Source organism: Filicampus tigris, chromosome 2 (genome assembly GCF_054856515.1).
Source record: "Filicampus tigris isolate MCC_2025a chromosome 2, RoL_Ftig_1.0, whole genome shotgun sequence".
NCBI classification, from domain to species: Eukaryota; Metazoa; Chordata; class Actinopteri; order Syngnathiformes; family Syngnathidae; genus Filicampus; species Filicampus tigris.
In genome coordinates this window covers 38,569,760-38,589,002 of record NC_141218.1, presented here as the reverse complement: position 1 = coordinate 38,589,002, position 19,243 = coordinate 38,569,760, and the positions used below count along the sequence as shown (strand labels likewise).

General features: G+C 43.2%; 1 pseudogene across 1 annotated transcript; it reads right to left on the bottom strand.

The window, feature by feature from the left end:
• Positions 1 to 208: 208 nt before the first annotated feature.
• Positions 209 to 4,409, bottom strand: LOC147152395 (uncharacterized; annotated as a pseudogene). Its single transcript, XR_015085784.1, has 3 exons — positions 4,318 to 4,409; positions 3,457 to 3,532; positions 209 to 2,771 (listed from the first exon to the last, which is right to left on the bottom strand). The product of XR_015085784.1 is annotated as an uncharacterized LOC147152395 (transcript).
• Positions 4,410 to 19,243: the final 14,834 nt, after the last annotated feature.

Here is a 19,243-nt window from a genome sequence, read left to right as displayed (position 1 = left end):
ACTGTATGAGTACACCCCCCTCGAAAAATGTAAAGATTTTATTAAATATCTCAATGAACATGAGAACAATTTCCAAAATTTTGACAAAATATTTTTTGTATGTGTTTAACTCATAACATGAAAGTACGGTTGATAATATAATGCATAAATTACAAAATTTAGTTTAAAATATTTAATGAATGCAAACAATTAATACAGCCCAAAACAAAAACAACTACCGTATCTTCCGGTCTATAAATCTCGACTTTTTTTCATAGGTTTTGAACCATGTGGCTTAAAGACCGGTCCGGCTATTCTGTGGATTTTTCTTCCACCTGTAGGGGCAGTCTAACCGGAATTACAATACAATACAATACAATAGCCAATCACACAGGGGCGGGCAATTCCGGTCCTCAAGGTCCAATATCAAGGTCCATGCCTGCTGCAACCCACCTGATTTAATGTTCAGGATCATTATCCAGTTTCTGCAGAACTTTCTGATTATATCATCATTTGAACCAGGTGTGTTGCAGCAGAATTGGAGTGATCATCGCATAAGTGCAAACAACAATCCTCGGGCTCCAAATGGTCGACCTTCCATAATGTATGCGGTACCAAACCTTTATGGGGCTCAGAATTTCTTGTGGCCAGCTGATCAAATAGATAAACTCTATAACCCTGAACATTGTTAGATGCATGACTTTAACTGGAGCATTTATCCATTCAAATTAACTTAAAATGGTTTATCTATCGACTTTGTAAGATCTGAATTGCAACATAATTAGGCCTAGCATAAACAAATGCCAGCCAGAATGTAACTTTGGTAGTATTAACTTAAATGCTGAGCTCAAAATAAAAAAAAATTAAAAAAAGAAAAACGTTTTCAGAGAAAACGCTCACTTTGAAGTGACAAGGAGTAACGTATCAAACAGTTACATCAAACGTCAGTTGCAAGCTTAAGTGCACATACGCTCCCAGGGCTCGATTAAACTATTACTCCAACACTCTGTTCATCTCTGCACTGAAGTCAGGTAGGCTGTCATAATGGATGAACAGCTCCAGCACACAGCCAACAGGCCTTCTCTGAAAAGCATCCACCTGAGTAAAGGTAACAATAACAGATCAGACCCTGTGCAGAATCTGAGGAACCAACACAGATGTTGTGTATCAGCATTCCTAGTCAGGAACTTTTGAATAGCCTTCTCTTGAGGGACTTTAAAATCTTTCTCACACTTGGTGTCAGGGTTTCATACACTGTGGTGAGGTCAAGAAACTTGCACCCACATGTGCCAAGTGATTTTGTCCATTGTTCGATGACATAGGCTGGCTCTTGAACTAGCGTTTTATGTGAAAGCTCACGGATCATGTCGTTTGCATTGATTTCTGTGGGGATCCGTCTGCAGCTATAGTTGTCCAAGATTTCCATAAGTTCTTCCTGGTCAACACTATTAAAATCAGATCGCCAGGTTTCAAACACTGCACGCTCATGTTCAGGCATGTAATTGAGGAAATTCTCCACAACATCACTCTTCACATATCCCCAACGCAGCTTGCTCTAAAATGACAGGTGCTAGCTTCACAGCAAGATATTTCTCCTTCGCGCATCCAAATGATAATATTCAGCCACACTTTCCCACTGTGTCGCTCCAAAATCATGTCTCAAGAAAGGAACTTTAAAAGACGTCCCTGTTGTGCACTGATTGTAGAAATCACACCAGAATTCTGACAGTCTCTCAAAACTCCTCCCTCATCATACCCCATCTCAGGTGTTCCATCAGGCAGTACAAACTGAATTTTGAAGTTATCTTCTTGAAGGCCAGCAACAGAGAAATGTGCTATGAGCTCTTGTAAGACCTGCCCTCTGTGAACAACCAATATTTTCTTAACCGGCTCAAAGGACGGCACTGTTGGTGGTGAAACAGGCAGTGTATCATCCAAGTTCAGTTGCTCATTTTCAGAGACATCTCCTATAAAAACAATGCTGCTGCTCTCAAAAGCATTCTCACTCCCATCCTCCATGGAATACATTGCCATTTCAAAGTTGTCATCACTTGCAGTACTTCCAACATATCTAACTTCAGAGTGAACAGTTTCAAATGATGCCGTTTGTGAAGCTGCAGCAACAGATGCGGACCTGAGAAAAGAACTGGAAGAGCTCTCTTGTTTTTCCGTATTTGGGGCTGATCCTGTGTGATGAATGTATGGGCTGTTATCTTCTTTTGTACGTGTTGTCAAATAAAACCTAAGAAGAGGAATTTTTGTGTCAGTGTATAGTTGTCCAAAGGTGATTTCAGAGTTAATTGTGACCTCTTCATAATTTTTTAGATCCAACTCAAACTCTGTTAAGGGCCCAAGCCTATTTCTCCCACCTGGGAAGTCCACTGCTTCCTGTATTAGTTCACTCTTCCGAGCATCCTTTGAAATGCTGATTTTCCGTGTTCCTCCTCCTCCTTTGGCTCTTACCTGTTTGAAAGACCTATTCCGTTTATCATAATGCATCCATCCTAATAATGCATCCATCCTAATTCTATTTTTCTCATAAACCTCAGAGAATTTTTCTTAAGAGTTGAATGGGAACCTTCCTCCTGTGTTGTGCTGCTGCCTTCTTCATCACAAGGTTTTCTTTGGGCCAATTTAGTCTTCAGGCGATCAAAGAGTTTTGACTTTTGTGTGTTGTCATGGCTGTTTTCCTTCCGTCTACAAAAAGATAACACTGCTAGGCGATCACCATATGATGGTATAAAAGTCTTCAACTCTTCATCTGTCATTAGTTGAACGGTGCTAGCATCTATCTAAAGATGGACAAAAACAAATGAAAAAAAAATAGTTATCATTAGACAACCTTTACATTGGTAGCATGAATAGATGAGTCTATAGTCCCTGTAAAGAGAACATAAATGTTTATTTTACATTCGGCATGCCACAGAGAAGCGTTTTGTTAACCCTGCCAAATTTGAATAATTAAAAAGAATCGGCAAGAACATAAAATGAGGCTTCAGAACAGTGAAAAGTCAAGCACTCGTCTCCACTCTCAAATGGTGTGGGGGCATGTCCACTGAATGTGCTGAAACCATGCAGTCCTGAGCTGTCAAATGTCTTGACCTGGAAAAATAGATGATAGTTTGTCTAGCATCTTCTTTATTAATAAGAGATACAATTTATATGTCCCTAGTTGGTGCGCCAAATATACTATACTGCACTGTTTTATACAGTTATGGATTTTTTTCTGATGTGCGATATAGGGCAGTAAGACACTGGGTATAGGCCTGTCATCACGCACATAGGGAAATATTCTCCCGGTGCTTATGTCTGACAAAGCGCGCTACTGTGCATTTTTATGGCAACACAAAGTTTTTGTTTAAGGAACAGTCATTCAGGTGTAATATAGTTGCTATCAAAAGCACTACTTCATCATTATTATAGGTATTATTGTTATTATTGTTGCTGTTGGGAATATTCCACTCCTAGTCCCTCTACCTTCTCACGCTGCAGGGCCTCTATTGTTCCTTCAGGAACATTTCGATGTCTCAGGAAGTCTTCCAAGTCATCCATTCTGTGAACAAGCATTAAAAAAAAGTTACATCAGTCATTCATTCACAGTAAGAGTTTTTGGCTACAGATAAGATATTATTTTCGCAAAGAAAGTGGACAATGTAAAGTTGCATTTCAAAGAAACTAAATAAACAATACTATTCACCATGTCATCTGTAAGTAAAATACTAGCTTTAATCATGTTGCGCCACACATTAATCCACTCTGCAATACGTTATGGATGTAAAGTTATGTAGCTGATCAAAAATATTGTTTTTAGATCCAAGGCATACGTTTAGTGGAAATTCTAGTTCATATTTTTCCCCATCCATTTTAATCCTACAATTCAAATAAATCATATCCAAATAGGGTGCTTATTTGCTTTACAATACCTATAATTAAATTCATCACAGAACGAGAGGAAACTCACAATTTAACACAGTAGCAAGCACTAATTTAATTTGAGCAATATATATAAAGTGGTGTAGCGAGTGGTACATACAGTACGGCCATATCGCCTGTTATCCGAACGAGGCTATTCTACTATAAGAAAAACAATGAAAAGAGTGATTTTGCAAAGTAAGAGAACATTTTGTAATAAGAACCACTAACTTTCTGGCTAGTTGCACGTCGTGTTGATGCCAATAAGCAAAAACGAAATGACCGTAATGACAGACCAACACAGTCCCTTGCACCTATTCTTGCACAATTCGCATTTGAATTTCAACGGAGGTATCATTACATGTACTATATCCGCTAATAATGTTTGATATAAACGGCATCTGAAGAGACCGTAGGTATACCCACCTAGTGCGTGCAACCCTTTGCGTCAACGTAATGGATGATTGGCAATCAGCTGATGCATCCAAATCACCTGTTTTTGTAAATTATAGCTCAAGTATCTTACTCTGTTTGTGAACATTGCCTTACCAATCTTATGTATTATTACTATTATTATTATTACCAGATCTGCGATGATATAATGCTACAACGCCTCATCAAAGCATCTGGTGAAAAAACAGCGATCTTTTAATACTAAGTTTAAATCTCTAATACACATTTAAAATAAATTAAAGGCATTTGACATTTACAAGTGAAGAGAAAATTATATTACAATTTTTTGCTAGCCAATGCAAAGTTTGTGCACAAGCAACAAAACATTAGGCACACAAATAAGAGCTCTAGTGCCCCCTATTGACAACACGAAAAATTGTCATATTGGTAAAACACAATTACAAAGCATCATTTAGCAAAAACACATCTTACAATACATAATTTGGTCACGCCACTACTGATTTTGGCTGCTTTTTAAAGTTAGACATGATCACATTTCTGCCAACATGAATAACTACCTATGTATATTTTTACAGGATGAGTTGGATGTCGTGGTCCAGGTTTGGAACGTATACAACATCTGACCATCTCCAAACCCGAATGTTCCCAGGGGTCAACCCAATGTGATGCATTTGCTGCCTGAACTCTATGGAACATAAGACTATCTTTCTCCAGTTGACAATGATAACCAGCAAGTGTGCAGAACAAGATGTACATTTCGCCACTCAATACCTTGTGATACAGATGTCTACGAACTGTGCAACATCCTGATGACAGAGTTCAACTTGTCGATACCATCTGAGATGTATCAAGCCAAAACGTTTAATATTTTTTAAAGTCTGTTAACAATTTCTTTTACAGTGATCAGAACACAAATGGCATTTGTATTTTTAAAATACAATCAGTGAATGTGCAATATGCAAAAGTGCAACCTACAATTCGAGCAAGGCCAACCAATAACACTTATTTGACTATAAAATGTAACATGGAGAGTAAACTGTGCCTTTCAAAAACTGCACTGAATGGCAAAGGATTGCTGTAAAAAAAAAAAACCCAAAAAAACACAGTTTCTAAAGTTAAAAGAAATACAAAAAGGTTCCATTTAGGAAAAAGTGCATCATCACATAAAACCATGCCTTAACTGATATAAGTCTTTTGTACCAAAGATTTTGGATGAGTGTTTATATCAAGGGGTAATCTGAAGTCTCAAGATAACACTGACACTGTAACACTGTTTGCATGTCTTGCATGCTTTACACAATATCCATTTCCCAACAGTTGCTAGCCAAGATATTATCAAATTCCGTACGGAAATCAGGATGACAGCTATATGTACAAGGCAGTTCAAGTGTTGCACCACAGGTGTGACTTACAGGTCTTCTGTTAAGACCTGTTTGCCTATTAAAAGACACAATAATTTTATCAACAGCTACAACTGAAGATCCTGTACAGAAGCGCAGTAGTTTCTCTGCCTTGGCTTGGTCAGCATTTTTCGCATATCGCTGTAGGTAAGCAAATGTAACCTGTTCCATCTGAGTAAGAGCAACCTGAGTGGGCTCAAACAGCTGTGAGACCTTCCTTCCCGATGCCTGTTTTGATTTGACATGGCAATGACACTTTCTTTATTAGGCAACAGCACTTTGACATGAACCATTTGTTTCGCGAAGCAATCTATTACATATTTGGCCTCCTGAAGAATGGCCTTGTGAGCCATTGTTTTAATCACAACTTGCAAGCCTTCTTTTTCTGGTAATGTGTGCGAGTCCATTCTTGAGAAAATCTCAAGTTCACCAAAATCAGGTGTCAATTTAGGAACTCGTTCAGTTTCTCCTTCACACAGTTCTAGAAATTGCTCCCAGAAGGCAGTGTAAACCTCTCGTGATACTCCTGCATCATAAACGGCTATTTCATTTGCAAACTTCATTTTTACCTTTGAAAGCATTATGCTTTTGTCCATAAACGCTAGGATAAGATCTTGCATCACTAGCACTCTTCGCACGGTTACATATTGTATTCTCTCTTGATCCAATGAAGTCAGATGGGATGACTTCTTCCCATAAATTCACAGGTGAACAATCATGTTGTCCTGGAGATCCTATATAATAATTTGTATGCAAAAAGAATTACATTCACACCATCTCTTGAGCAATCCGTTTGCTGTTAAAGGTTAAGTCAACCCAAACATTTTCTTCCCAAGAATATGTTCTATGCAGGCCCACTAATCAAAATATGGCATTCTGATTAATATTGTGTTTGTGCAATATGAGTTAGGTAGTAAAATCCACCCGTTTTTGTGCATCTCAGGGGGTGGCCATTTTTTTACTTGCTGTCAACTGAAAATGACATCCAACTCAGCTCTCATTCACTCTACACAACATTTAAGCAAATTCGAAAACTAGCATGTGTCGAAAATATCACCCAGGCTTTAAAGTAGTTATTTAAAGTTACTTTCTGTTAGCTAAGGAATATTGGTAAATGGTAATTCACTTGTATAGCGCTTCTGTACTCGAAGTGCTTCACACTGTACCTCATTTACCTACTGATGACGTAGCATCAGGAGCAACTAGAGGTTCATATTTTGCTCAAGGATACTTTGACATGGTCACAATGGCCGGGGATCGAACCCACAACCTCTGGTTTGGGAGATGACCAATCGGCCACTGTGCCATTCCCCGCCCACACCCCCATGATTTATTAATCACTAATTAAGTAAATGCACGATTTAGTAATGACTAAATGCACTCATCAAATATGCCAATTACAGCAGGTTCAGATTGTGTCATAAACTCTATATTTCTACGAGTTGCATATCCTGCAAAGTTAACGATAAGTTGTCTACTGACAGAGGACGTGAAGGGGCTACGACTCAAAGCATCAGCCACAACATTCTTCGGGCCAGGGATGTACTTCAGATCGAAAGAATACAATGACAGCTTGGCCACCCAACGTAACTCATAAGCATCAAGTTTGGGCTTAGTCAATATATGAGTCAGCGGGTTGTTGTCCGTCCAAACTGTAAAATTGTGCCCTATCAACCAATGACTGAATTTCTCTGTGACGCACCACTTCAGAGCCATGAACTCCAACCGATGGGCGGGATATCTTTGCTGCGATTTGCTAAGGGTCTTACTAGCGAAGGCGATGGGATGAGCTCTATCTTCCCCGACGGGCAGTTGGGACAACACTGCCCACAAGCCATCCAAAGAAGCATCAACAGAGAGAATAAATTACCTTGAAAAATCGGGGTGGGCCAGCACAGCACAGTTCACAAGCTCATATTTCAGCCTGCGGAACGCTTCTTCGACTTCCGGCGCCGCGCGAGTGGCAGCCCGCTACAGTAGCTCCGGCTCATCGGTGAGCCTTTTCGTGTGTTTTTGTTCTTTAATATTACTCTACCTCATACCTTTTTCGTATAATTGATAGTCGTAACTTGCGTAGCAATGGACACCCAAACTGCGGTATTCTTGCTGCTGCTGATTGCTATTTTTTGCGCGATCGTGTCCGGCGACTTGGCTCGGAGCCGAGCCCCCATTGTTTACAGCCGGAATCAGCTGTTAGCACTCCGTGCTAACCATGCGCCGGCTCCCGGGGCGAGACCCGATATCCCCCGTGAGCTGAGGAGGAAGAGACGGGGATCTCGTGCGGGGGTTAAACGCCGGGAAAGGAGGAGACGATACCATCCCGTCCTCCCGTCTGTTATCATGGGGAATGTTAGATCGCTCCCCAACAAGATGGACGAGCTAGCGGCGCTTACCCGGCACGAGAGGGACTTCCGGGAGGCTAGCCTGATGCTATTCACGGAGTCGTGGCTAACAACGCTAACGCCGAACGCGGTCGTAGAATTGGACGGCTTCCAAATCATACGCGCGGACAGGACGCTGGAGAGTGGAAAGAGGAAAGGAGGAGGGCTGGCTGTGTTTGTGAACGATAGATGGTGTAATCCTGGGCACATCACGATTAAGGAGCAGCTTTGCAGCAGGGATATTGAGCTGCTAGCTGTTGGCATGAGGCCATTCTACATCCCGCGAGAGTTTAGTCATGTGATCGCGGTGACCGTCTACGTCCCACCAGCTGCCAGCAGCGACACAGCCTGTGATGTCTTGACTGCAGCAGTGAGCAGGCTACAAACACAGCACCCAAATGCCCTGGTACTCATCTCTGGTGACTTCAATCATGCCTACCCTTCCTCCTCTCTGCCTTCATTCACACAGTATGTCACCTGCCACACCAGAGACAATAAAACACTGGACCTTTTCTATGCCAACACCAAGGAGGCATACACATCACTGCCCCTCCCCCCGCTGGGCAAAGCTGATCACAACCTGGTGGCTCTCCAGTCTGTGTACAAACCTCTGGTCCACAGGCAGCCAGCTGTGACCCGCACGGTTCAGAGATGGTCTGGAGAGGCCGAGGAGGCCTTAAAGGACTGCTTCAGCACAACTGTGTGGGAAGTATTCAGCGATGCTCACGGGGAAGACATTAGTAGTCTAACGGACACTGTTACAGACTATATAAATTTCTGCATGGAGAACACCATACCCACCAGGACAGTAAGGTGTTTCTCCAACAACAAACCCTGGATCACACCAGACATAAAAGCTCTCCTGAAGGAGAAGAGGAGGGCTTTTGCGTCAGGCAACATAGAGGAGCGGAGGACTGTGCAGCGCCAGCTGAGGAGGAGGATCAGAGAGGGGAAAAGGTCCTACAGGAAGAGGATGGAGGAGCAGCTGCTGCAGAATAACGCCAGGGGAGTCTGGAGGGGCCTGAAGACCATCTCAGGCCACGGACAACCCAAGACCCGGACTGAGGGGGACCTGCAGTGGGCAAATGAGCTGAATCTCTTTTTCAATAGGTTCGATCAGATGCCTGCCTCCACTCAGTCTCTCCTGCTGCAGTCTCCACCTACTCCTCCTGCTGGGCGTGTCACCCCCTCCCCTCTTTTCTCCACAGACTCCAGCTCCCAGCTACACCAGATAGCCACCACTCCTTCCTGTCCAGCCTTGGCCTTCACAACATCTCAGGTGAGGAACCAGCTGAAGAAGATGAAGGCGAGGAAGGCAGCGGGTCCAGATGGCATCAGCCCCCAGCTCCTCAAATCCTGCGCAGACCAGCTGTGTGGAATTGTCCAGCACATGTTCAACCTGAGCCTGAAGCTGGGCAGGGTCACCCAGCTATGGAAAACATCCTGCCTGGTCCCGGGGCCAAAGACCAGTGGTGCTGACGTCTCACCTGATGAAGACCCTGGAGAGACTGGTCCTTGTCCACCTGCGCCCCCTGGTGAGCTCCTCAATGGACCCACTCCAGTTCGCATACCAGCCTGGCATCAGTGTGGATGATGCCATCATCTACCTCCTCCACACTTCACTCTCCCACCTGGAGAAGGCCGGGAGCACTGTGAGGATCATGTTCTTTGATTTCTCCAGTGCTTTCAACACCATCCAGCCCACCCTACTGGGAGACAAGCTGGAGCGGGCGGGGGTGGCGCACCACCTCACCACATGGATCCAGGACTACCTCACAAACCGGCCACAGTATGTGAGAACACAGGACTGTGTGTCTGACGTGCTCCTCTGCAGCACGGGGGCCCCACAGGGAACTGTCTTGGCTCCCTTCCTGTTCACCCTCTACACCTCGGACTTCAACTACAACACCCCTACCTGTCACCTGCAGAAGTTCTCTGACGACTCTGCGATTGTCGGCCTCATCACAGGCGGAGATGATCGGGAGTACAGAGAACTTACTCAGGGTTTTGTGGACTGGTGCCAGCAGAACCGCCTCCTGATCAATGCGGGGAAATCCAAAGAAATGGTGGTGGATTTCGGTAGGCGCCAGCACTCTTCACCTGCACCAGTGAATATCCGGGGAACAGATGTTGAGAGAGTCTCAACTTACAAGTACCTGGGTGTTCATCTGAACAATAAACTGGACTGGTGCGACAACACAGACGCCCTCTATAGGAAGAGTCAGAGCAGACTCTTCCTACTCAGGAGACTGAGGTCTTTTGGGGTTCAGGGGACACTCCTCAGGAACTTTTATGACTCGGTGGTTGCATCGGTCATCTTCCAGGGAGTGGTCACCTGGGCAGGCGGCGTCTCGGCCCGGGACAAGAAGCGGCTGGACAAACTGGTCAAGAGGGCCGGCTCTGTCCTGGGCTGCTCCCTGGACTCTGTGGACTCGGTGGGGGACAGGAGGATGTTGGCCAAGCTGTCATCAATGCTGGGCAACCCGGACCACCCCCTCCAGGGCACCCTAACAGCACTCCACAGCACCTTCAGTGACAGACTGTTACACCCTCGCTGTGCAAAGGAGAGATTCCGCCGTTCCTTCTTGCCTGCTGCTGTCAGACTCTTTAACAAGAACATTGTGTAGTCTCTACAAACTGGCGGTCATTAGTGCAATTGTGCAGTCCTGCACCTGAGCTCATATCGTGCAATACCCAATATTCCCCACTACTGTAATACCGTGCAATACTCAACATTCCCCACTACTGTAATACCGTGCAATACTCAACATTCCCCACTACTGTTAGTCTAGTTTTATTTTTATCCAATGCTGTTCCTTACATTTCACTACAGCACTGCAGCACTGTCACTTAGAGTATTTTTTCCTCTGTACTATGTACAGGCCGAAATGAGTGTTCCTCATATTTTTTATGTAGATGTAGGTTGGTGTGTATACACATGTGTATATACACATGTTACTGCGTATATCTACATAGGTTTGATTCTAAATGTTTGCCGTCAATGTTATACATTAATGGCCACATTATGCCGCCGCCCCTGTGTGACCTATATCTTTGCTACTGTAACAACGAAAATTTCCCCACTGTGGGATCAATAAAGGCATTCTTATCTTATCTTCTTGACATTCAGGAGTCCAATCTGAAACAGTCAACCTCCTGAAAGTGCCAGCACCACACACGGCCCATCCCCTCCTCTTCAGACCATCTGTCAGGGAGAATAGTGGCTTGGCTATGGCTGAACATCCAGGGATGAAGCTCTGGTAGAAAAAAAAACATGCCCAGGAAGGATTTGAGCTCTCACAGAGGGTGTACAACCGTCCTCCTCCATCAAGGCTCCTTCAGACATGTTAGAGATAACTTCAACCTTTGCGGGGTCCACTGCAACACCCTCCTGGCTGATGACATGACCAAGAAATTTCACAGACTTCCTCAGCAGATGACCCTTCTTAGGACTCAGTTTGAGGTTATTTTCCCTAAGTCTCTGAAAGACAAGTCAGAGCCTGTCAAGGGACTCCTCTTCGCTCTGCGCAAAGACAAGAAGGTCATCTAGGTAGCACAGCAGACTGGTAAAGTTGAGGTCCCCGAAAATACTCAACATCATTCGCATGAAAGTCAGCCGGGCTGTTGCAGAGGCCTTGAGGCATCCTATTGTGTTCGTACAAGCCGACAGGCGTTGTAAAGGCAGTGTACCTCTTTCCTCCTCACACATGGGGATGTTGTAAAAGCCAGACCTCAAGTCCAACGTGCTGAAGTAAGCGTTGCCTCCCAGTGCAGCAAGACAATCGGCTTGGTGGGGCAATGGATGGGCATCTTTCAATGTTCGTGCATTAAACCATCTGAAGTCAGTACAAATCCTCAAACTACCGTCCTTCTTCCACACCAAAACAAGAGGAGACGCATAGTCACTCATGGATTTGCGGATTATGACTTTTTCCTCCATTTCTGTCAGCACCTGGCGGAGCTTCTCATAGTGAGCTGGGGGAACTCTCCTGTATGGCATGCGAAATGGACGGTTATCAGTCAATCTGATGCGGTGCACGAACTCCTGAGCATCACCACAATCAAGGGAATGCCTGGAGAAGATGTCTTGAAACTCCTCAACAAGCTCAACAAGTTCGGACTTGCACTTCAGACCAGCATTACATGAATCAATGTCGAGGTCACCCAACCCAAGGTTGGAAAGTCTGGACCCTAGATCATTGTCAGTAGCAGCGGGCCCAACAGTCTTCTCTGATACACTACACTGCACCGATGAGTGTCTTGCTGGATATCAAAATCTTCAAGTGCTATACAAGAAGAAACATCAGCCAATTTTGAGTTGCGTTTCAGAGTGACTGACTTTACTGACAAATTGGTCATTTTTAAAGGACCCATCGGTCACCCCACATGGGTGTGATGAGACGACCAACAAGAATGTCCCTTGGCCTGGATTGGGACTGGCAGGGCTCCACGATAACTGTTCTGCCGGGGGACATCGGGGCATTGTGTGGAAGCTTTCCCCACACTAAGTGTTTGCTCCGAGGCAAGAGTGTAATAGCGCAAGGCAACTTTACAGTACCGATCTTATCTGGAACGTCTTCACCCCTCCATCTGGTGGTGCATGACATCATGTCCAAAAATTGTTCATAGTCAACTGGAGAGTGCTCACAACTCTTAGACACAAGCCTCTAGGCGTCTTCATCACTCTTCATCACCCGCATCAAGTATTTCAGTACATTTGAACCAATAATAAGTTTGTCACGCTGACCAGGTACCACTAACACTGGAACAGAACATTTCACTCCGTATATGGACAACGTCAAATCTCGCATGCACTTCGGTCGAGTCTGCCTCCCCCCACAACCAACCAGCACAACCCGGTCTGCTGACCGGGATTCGCCAACCAAAGCACCAGCTTTTTGAGCAGACATTCAGCCTCCTCACTCAAGGTGCAAGCCATAGACCCAGAGTCAATCATGCCCTTCAATACCATTCTGTCATTAACCTTGACCTGAACAATTCGCTGAAAGCTGACACCTCCGTTGAACCCTGAACAACAACTTGGCATTCATTAGGCACTGCCGAACATGTGTTAACATAAAGCTCGAGATCGGACTCATATTCGCAGAGGGCATTATGTTCATCACCCACGCAGTCCCTCTCCAAACGTGGGCACATTAGTTTTCCGACTGGCAATTTTGGCTACTGGGCTGGCTGGCTGAGCCTCGTCCACTTATCTTGCAATCTTTCTTCCAATGTCCAGGGGAAAAGCACGCCAGGCACAGGTTCTCCTTCCTACAATGCATAAGCGTGGAATGATCAGAGTGACCACACACTTTACAAATTTTTGGCCGAAAATGTCCCGGAACAAACGGCTGGGATGGGACGGGCACAGGAGAAGCCGCTTGCACATTTTGATGCGCCATCAAGCGATCCAGGAGCCCTATTAAGAGTATGCATGCCCTGAATATCACCAGCTGCAATTGAACTCGATGGAAGGCCACAAAAAGGCTAAACAGAATGGGCAGCTGAGACAGACACAGTCGGGAGGTGCGACTGGAGGTTAGTCATACAACCTGGGTGAATTGGCTCAGACGGCTGCAAGGAAAGGTCAGTGGACAAAGATGGAACGAACGGAGCAGTTGTGGCAGACAACTGAGAAGAGGCAGCGATTGGTGGAGTCTGTGCAGGAGTCTATGGTAGCGATGACTCCATAGGCTGCGTGACAGGTGACTGTGCATGGCTGAGTGCTTGTCTCTGTGAAACATGGGAATTAGGTGGAGCACCTGCCTTGAGCTCATCTAGGAACTTACCAATGCGATCTTGAACTTCACTCGATGACCATTCTTCTGCCGCCTTAAAACTGAGCCTATTTGCAAGCACAGGATTTGGGCAATATTTTATAAACATCAAGGATACTTAACGTCCTGGGTCCTCTACACAGCGTCCCTTCCTCTTCAAACACTCATCTGCAATGACAACCGCATTGTTCAGCCTAATCCAATATTCCATCACGCCCTCATGTGGCAGTGGCCTTGTGTTATAAAAGTCAGCCATTGGCATGGAAGAAAAAGTCAGCCCACCAAAATGTTGTACATTCAATCCCAACAGCAATAAAAGTGTTTTGGTGATATTAACAATATACCGTAAAGTGTTACATTAGCTAAAAATCAAAAATAAAAGAGTCAGGATTTAACATTAAGTTAAAGCAGGGCACAATCCTCAATAAATGTTGGCTACCTGCCTGTCATCGATGCTAGCCTAGAAAGTGTCAACACTACACATTATACAATACAATACAATTTTATTCATATAGCGCATTTCATAACAGCTAGAGCTGTAACAAAGCACTTTAGAAAACAAATAAAAAATAAAAAGGCCATAATCCACAAGTGTTAATCAATAAATAAACAAATTAAAATAAAACACTACATATACATTGAGTCCTGAGTCACTCCATTGCTGTTGCTTGCTGCTAGACAAAGAAAAAAGAATAGTGGTGCTGGTCACGGATCAAGTCATATTTACCAAAACTCCGCTGGTAGACCAGTTCTTTCATGGGACAGCCATGTCATAAGGATGGGAAAGTTTTACACAGCCATGGCATAACTTTCCTGCATTGTTTCAATGAACAGTAAATGTAGTAGAATGAAATAAACTTACCTGCAACGCATGGTCCGAGCACCATTTCATGGCATGGGAGTGTTACCTTGTGGCAATATTGTTTAGTGCTTGATGAATTAAAATGTCACAGAACTGATATCACTATGAGTGTTAAAATACAGCTTTACTGTACAGTTTGTGTGTGTGTGTGTGTGTGTGTGTGTGTGTACAGTAAATTACAGTAAATTTGACAATCCCAAGGTCGTTTTATTTACTTCTTGAAATTTGCTGATGATGCAGAGGACCATATGTTTGGATCATTTACAATGCATTCTTTATCTTTCCCTCTGGGGATATTTACATTAGGGTCATACTAATAATATAAACCAATCTGGAATGTCAATTCCAGTCACACACAGTGAGTGTGTGGTTTAGCTCTTTATGACTGAAGCTGGCCAGCTAGCAACGTTTGAGGCAAACTACGTAATAAACATCGGCAAAGTTTTACATAGCAAATCAACAGCATAGCTAGCAGTTTTCAACACCACTTATACTTATCTGCAAACGAGGAAGCGGATCCTTTCACTAATGATATCTCGTGTTTGCAGTGTAAAGTGCACACCAACAGTTGACCGTTGTTTTGACCCACCCGACACACACCGCCAAACGGTAGAAAAAAAAAAAGGTTAAAACCGCAAACAAAACGCATTTCGAGGCATATCATTGTACAATAAATAGCTGCCAGCTCAGTTTGCCGGGACCCAGAAGCGACACGCAACGTCACATCTCTGTACGCATTTAAACATGTGTTTGCACATACAAATCAATGGACACATTTGCAGAGTTTTGTCACACATTTGTGACTTCAGTTACGCATTTGTAGATTCTCAATTAAGGCTGCCACAAACGATTACTTTGCTAGTCGACTAATCACTAACAGTAGTCGCGATTAGTCGACTATTTGGATAGTATATAAATCGCGGCAAATTGCAGCAGCAAGCTGCTACTCTTATGATAAGCATCATTCGCTTACAGACCAATTCAGGGTGTCCCCCGCCTACTGCCCGAAGACTGCTGGGATAGGCTCCAGCATTCCCTGCGACCCTTGTGAGGATAAGCGGTATAGATAATGCATGCATGCATTCGCTTACAGTTTAAATTCTTTATGTACAAACTAATCATGAAGACAATATGATAGTACATTCAACTTGTATTAAACTTTGCAACTCAAGCCATCATTCCTGACATGTTTATAAATAAGGGAGCGACTTTAATTTTTGGCGATACTCTGGCCTTAAAATTTTTCGCTGTAATTCTTTAGTGTGTTTTGAAATTGAACCAAAACTATAAACTATGCAGAGTTGCACTAATACAGTGAAATTGTACAAAAAGGAGTACTTGTACAGTGGTACCTCTACTTACGAACGTCTCTTCATACGAAATTTTCAAGTTACGAAACGCCTCAACAGGAAAATATTGCCTCTTGTTACAAAATAAATTTCAAGATACGAAAGGTAAAAATACAGTATGGGCTGACTGAATGCAACATAGCTGCTCAGCCATTGGCTATTACCTAGCATCTTCCTGGCATCCCATTGGCTAAGAGGGACCTCTACCATATGTGTCTATCTGTGTAGATAGACAGGTAGATAGATATATGTGATAAGTATGTCTATGCAGCATCCTCGTCATTTGCCCCTCGGGCCATGAGGTGTTCCAATAGTTTTACGTGAATTAGAAACGAGGAAAAGAAAAAAGAGGAGAAAATCTTTTTTTTTTTTGTCCATACAAACAAAGCAAGAGATAATAGAAAAGTATGAAAAAGGGATGCCAAAGAATATGACCCTAATGTCGCCACGTTATTAAATCAGTTTTTTTACAAAACGCAAGGCAAAAACCACTTCTGAGAGAGAACATGAACCAAAGAGGGCAAAAAGCGATGAGGACAGCAATTAAAAGGTAAACGACCATGATTTTAATTCTTTACTCTATTATTTGTTTTTTTTACATTATGCACATATCTAATTTATTGTGCAATAACCTAATTGTAACATGTACTTGTTACATGTTTTGATGCATTCTTATGCTTTATAAAACATTTATGTCTGAATATTAGGGGGCTTGGAACGGATTAGGGCATTTACATGGAAAACGCGTCTCTACTTCCAAAATTTTCTACTTAAGAAATTTCTTCTAGAACCAAGTAATTTCGTAAGTAGATGTACCACAGTATACATATTTCACTCTTCTTGGGCACCAAGACCTTTTTTTTTTAATGGAAGGTAGTGAAATCAAAGGAGTAAATTGGGAAAATACTCTGTGCTAAAGAAAACTAAAATAAACACTTGTGTTGGTTCTTAGTGTTGGTTCTTAATTTTGTGAACTGTATCAAAAAGGTTGTTTTACATCACTAGTGTGCATTATGTAAAAGAGAGAGGGAATTTGCGCACGAGTTTGTGAGCGAGAGAGTGAGAGACAGAGAGTTTGCGTGCGATAGAGAGTTCGTGAGAGAGAGTGCGTGCGAGAGAGAGGTTGTGTGCGAGAGAGAGAGTTATCGTGCGAGAGACAGAGAGAAAGAGAGAGAGAAAGAGAGAGAAAGAGAAAGAGAGAGAGAGAAAGAGAAGTAACTTTCGGACTCTGTTGCCAACACGAATTAGCCCTTACAGTGTAAGGCTTGCACTACTTTACCCACATGCATGTGCGTTGCAATTAGGAAAACAGCCAGAGGGAGAAGAGCGAGACGTGGCAGTCTCGAGAGAAAAATAATGTGCCAAATAAATATATAAATAAACGACGCGTCGACAACTAAAATTGTCAACGATTTTGATAGTCGACGTCGTCGTGATTAGTCGACTAATCATGGCAGCCCTATTCTCAATACGCAATTGTGACTTCAGTTACGCACTTGTAGATTCTCAATACGCATTTGTGACTGTGTTTACGGATACGGATTATTTTCACACATTTGTGGATTGAAATACGCATTTGTAAATGGTTTTGCTACAATAATGACCCCATAGTTTTGTATTCAGTAGAGAACCCACGCTGGTCTGGCCAGGAAGCAAATCTAACAGTGTTTGGGTGTTTTTTTTGGCTTGCGACTGGTGCAGGTGCTGGGCGATGCTGCTGTATGTGGCTCCATCCGTACTACAGTAAAGTCCACTCCTTCTGTATGATGCCGGCGCATCTTTTAACTTAAATCTTTCGCTTGCTTCAGCAATGCTCCCTCCCATTGTTTGTTTGTCTTCTTCGCCTGACAACTTCCGCCCGCTTCCCCGCCGCTTCTATGTGGCGCGCCCCTAGCGGACCGCCAAGTAATTGCCCAATAAGTAATGAACAATAAACGAGTCTTTACAGCCACCGTATATTAATTTAAAATACCGATACTTGGCGTAGGTGTATCGATAACCGATCGGAAGACAAAACATCGTGATGTATCACCATATCGAGATTTTGTCACACTTCTAGCGTATGTGTGTGTCTATTGTTTTTATTTGATATTTTTTCGTTATTTGGTGATGTGTCTGCTTGTGCGGCGCCTGCGTGTGATGTGTACATTAAGTTCTTGATACCGATTGGATAATGCCCATGAGGGACGGACTGGGTCCACGTGGGTCGGTTAAATATGCAGACGAGAACTTTGTGACAGTTAGGCGATGCCCATCTTAACTCAACAACAATATACATTTCAATATGCATACAAGCACAATACAACCTTTTATATAAGTCACTGTACAAATAAATCAAACTGTGGCTTCACAAAACAGGCACATTTTTGTTATAGGTGTTTCAATCACATTTGTTTTTGTTTGAACCCGAACCACTCGTTCCAGACCTTTCTTGTCCGGAAAGGTTTCAATAACTTTCCCAATTACCCAAGACCCAAGTGGTTCTCTGGAGTCCATCACCATGTCAACATGTCCGGGGCATGAAAATTCATTTTTCTTTTGTCAATTTTTGACGGTCCTGTAGCAAGGATAAATATTCTCTGATCCATCTTTTCCAAAAGAGGTCCGATATGGAACTTGTTTCCATTGCCTCCTGGTATAAAGATGTCTGTCCAAACTTCCTGGAGGGAGAATTGGTTTCCCTTTCATTTGTAACAAGTGGTTTGGTGTTAATGTTTTCAGGTCATTTGGGTCCTGCGACAGTTTTGTGATGGGACTGCTTCAGCTTCACATAAGTATGAAATCCTTCATCGTCTAATGTTTGCTGACGAATACTAGCTCAAAATATTTTTTATCATCCGCATAATACGCTCCCAGGTGCCACCATGATGTGATCCAGATGGTGGGTTGAGATTCTACTTAATTCCTCTGTTTTAACTTTTCCAATTTGGGTATGATTTAATGCAGACAAAGCTTCTCAGTTCTCTTTCTGCTCCTCCAAAATTGGAGCCATTATTCGAACTATTTTGTGAAATTTGTCCACGTTGCGAGATTAATCTTTACAATGCGTTGATGCATGAATCAGTCTAAGGAGTAAGCCACTTCCAGGCGTAAAGCTCTACTTGTCATGCAAGTGAACACCACTCCATAACTTTTTACAACGCTGGGCCCACTTTTCACATCAATC